Source organism: Macaca nemestrina, assembly GCF_043159975.1.
Source record: "Macaca nemestrina isolate mMacNem1 chromosome 11 unlocalized genomic scaffold, mMacNem.hap1 SUPER_11_unloc_4, whole genome shotgun sequence".
Classification (NCBI taxonomy): Eukaryota; Metazoa; Chordata; class Mammalia; order Primates; family Cercopithecidae; genus Macaca; species Macaca nemestrina.
The window spans coordinates 35,058-38,614 of record NW_027257575.1 but is presented as its reverse complement, the minus strand read 5'-3'; positions in this window follow the sequence as shown (position 1 = coordinate 38,614).

Genomic DNA, 3,557 nt, shown 5'->3' with positions numbered 1-3,557 from the left:
CCTGGCTGGCCTCCTGGCTGTTGACTGTAGATAGGGGATTGGTTTCCTGGGTGGGCAGCTACAGGTTGTGGTCTGAGTTCTGTCTTTATACATATGATCAGGCATGGTCCGTTTGTATATTCAGTCCCGCATTCTTCTTGTCAGTAAACATATCAAATGACAAATTGGATACATTGGGAACATTTGAGATGTCTGTGTCCCCTGGAGGCAGTTTTCACGTTCACATTTAATCAGAATGAATATAAACAATTGGGCATTTATCTTGAAGATTTAAAATAGGAAATCTTCAACAATACTACCTCGGCGCCTTTGCCTCTCTGTCTGTCGTTAGGGAATGTGTTTTTATCCACCGCTGGCTCATCGTCCACCAGTTTCTGGTTGATCCACTTCTCTATATGTCTTGTCTTGTGTGCATCTCATTGTTTGCTAGTGTTAGCTTTCCCCTTCATCAGTGTAATTTATTTGTATAGCATCTGTTGGTAGGAAGTTATTTGTGGAATTTGTGAATGGGAGGGACCTTAGAGGTCTGCTAGGTCAGCCCAGTGATTTTCAAGATAAACGGAAATACAGGGAAATGTTCCAGCTTTTTTGGTGGCAAAATCAGGAATAGAAAGCAGTGTTCTTTGTGCCACAATGTCATTGAAAGGCAGCTCAATGTGGGTCTAAAATGCAGAGTAACTAACTTGCATTTATCTCTGCTGCTGACTCTTGTTATCAGACATTTTAAATTGACCTTAATGTGTTAGCAGAAATATGAAAAGTCCTGACTTGTTTACATATAAGGTACTTCTTTGCCTACTCATTTGGTTGTTTTTTTCAACAGGATTGAAAAGACATTGCTATACACTGAATGTTTATGTCTCCCCCAGATTCTTGTACTGGAGCCCTAACTGCCAGTGTGATGGTATTAGGGGGTAGGACCTTTGGGAAGTGATTAGGGTTAGATGAGGTCATGAGCGTGGGCCCTGGTCTGACAGGATTAGTGCCCTTAGAAGAAGAGAAACCAGGCCGGGTGTGGTGGCTCACACCTGTAATCCCAGCACTTTGGGAGGTCGTGATGGGCAGATCACAAACTCAGGAGATTGAGACCATCGTGAAACCCTGTTTCTACTAAAAATACCAAAATTAGTTGGCTGCGGTGGTACGTGCCTGTAATCCCAGCTACTCGGGAGGCTGAGGCAGGAGAGTTGCTTGAACCAGAGAGTCAGAGGTTGCAGTGAGCTGAGATTGTGCCACTCTACACTCCAGCCTGGTGACAGAGCGAGACTCTGTCTCAAAAAAAGAAAAAAGAGAAAGTAGAGAGCTCCCACTGCCCTGGTGTGAGGAAACAAGAAGAAAGGTGGCTGTCTGCAAGCCAGGAAGAGGTCCCTGTCCCGGCACTGAGTTGGCCAACACTTTGATCCTGGACTTCCAGCCTCCAGAGCTGTGAGAAATAAACTAATGTTTCAACCATACAGCCTATGGTGTTTTTGATGGTATTTGCCTATGGTATTATGGCCATCTGATTTGACTGATACAGAGATGGTTCCAGAATACTGTAGCCTGTTGGCATCTAAGTTGGTGATGCCATGAAAATAAATGTGGTAGTTCATTCCTTTATATAAAGATAGTGCTGTGAGCCCAGGGCCTTTGCTCATGTCTTAGTTGAGTCTTGTTTTCTTATAATAGCTTCCTAAATTCTCTTTTCCCCCTCTAATTTATATTATATATCTGGATTAAATCATATATGGTATGATTATATACTTTATGTCTATACAAACTTGTAGTGATTTCATTTCATTTGATTTGATTTTTGAGACATGCCCTTGCTCTGTTGCTCAGGCTGGAATGCAGGCGTGCCGTTACAGCTCACTGTAACCCTAAATTCCTGGGCTCAAGTGATCCTCCCGCCTCAGCCTCCTGAGTAGCTGGAACTACAGTTGTGCTATCCTGCCCAGCTAATTTTTAAATTTTTTGTAAGAACAGAGTCTTGCCGTGCTGTCCAGAGTGGTTTCAAACTCCTGGCCTCAAGCAGTCCTCTCGTCTCAGCCTCTCAAAGCACTGGATTACAGGGATGAGCCGCCACACCCGGCCCAGTGATTTTTCATTGTTAAGATCAAGGACGGGTTCCCTGGCTTGGCATTCAAGGCTCATGATCAGGGCGTGATACGCAAGTTTGGGCTTCAGTGTTTCCATTCCCGCCGTCAGCCTCGCGCTCCAGCTTGTTGCCTAAGCCCTGTTCTGAAGCCCAGCCTGAGAGCTGCACTTAGAATTTATACCTTCTCATCTCTTCATCGTCTTCGCCTATGTTCTTATCTCCATCTGGGGCATCATCTCCACACTTCTGCCTCTTTAAATCTTCTCCATCCTTCAAGACTTGAAATCCTCACTTCCTTTACATGATCCCCGCTCTGACATCCAAGCTAGAATTAATCTTTCTTCCTTTGAACTCTGATAGTGCTTAATGTTTTTCGTCCTTTAATTATACAGCAGTCCTGTGTGTTAGATATTATTATTCTCCCAGTTTTTCATAGTTACTTTGAAAATATTTACTGTAGTCATATTTTGAAGATGTAATATGAGTGACGTTCAAAAGGTCCTGGAGAGTGAAAGGCAGTCCTACTCCCATCACTGCCCTGTGACCACTGTTGCCAGTTTTTGTTTGTTTTTCCAAGGCAGAGTCTTGCTCTGTCACTATGGTGGCGTGATCTCAGCTCACTGCAACCTTCGACTCCCAGGTTCAAGCGGTTCTCCTGCCTCAACCTCCTGAGTAGCTGGGACTACAGGTGTGCACCACCACGCCCAGATAAGTTTTGTATTTTTAGTAGAGACGGGGTTTCACCATGTGGGCCAGGATGGTCTGGATATCTTGGCCTCGTGATCCACCTGCCTCAGCCTCTCAGACTGCTGGGATTACATACGTGAGCCACTGCGCCAAGCCTATGTGTCTTGTTTTTAAAAACACAGATGTTGGCATAAGATAAACACGGTTGTCCACCGGTAAGTATTTAGGTTGTTCCCAACCGTTTCGATTAATCAATGCTGAGTTCTAATTCTTGCATATTTGCGTGAATATGTTCATAGGATGCATTGCTAGAAATGGAATTGTGGGATCCAGGGTTCTGTGCATTTTAAATGTTGATGGGTGTTGCTGGATTCCCTTCCATTAGGGCCATACTGTTATCTCACTGTCAATGTGTAAGGGCGCCTATTTCTATTTCCTTGCCAACAGTTTCTTCTCAGCTGTTTTCTTTGACATCACACACCCACAAATAGCACCCTTGTTCCAAAAACATGGACATTCTACATTTCTCCTTAAAGTGTGCGCACACTGACTGAAGCTCTGTGTTGCAGTGATGTGTGCTGCTAGGATTGTGGCTCTGTTTCGAATTTGCTAGCCAGACTATGACTTTCCAGTCAGGTATTTTTTGTTTTGTTCATGCTGTTGCTGAGGTTGCGCTGTGTGAATTTCCCTCCACTGCCCAGCCAGATTTCCTTTCCGGTGGGTGGGCTTAGTGTCTCATCCGGCAGCCCTGTTTCCTAGTGACCTGGGTCGAGTGTCTCATCCAGCAGCCCTG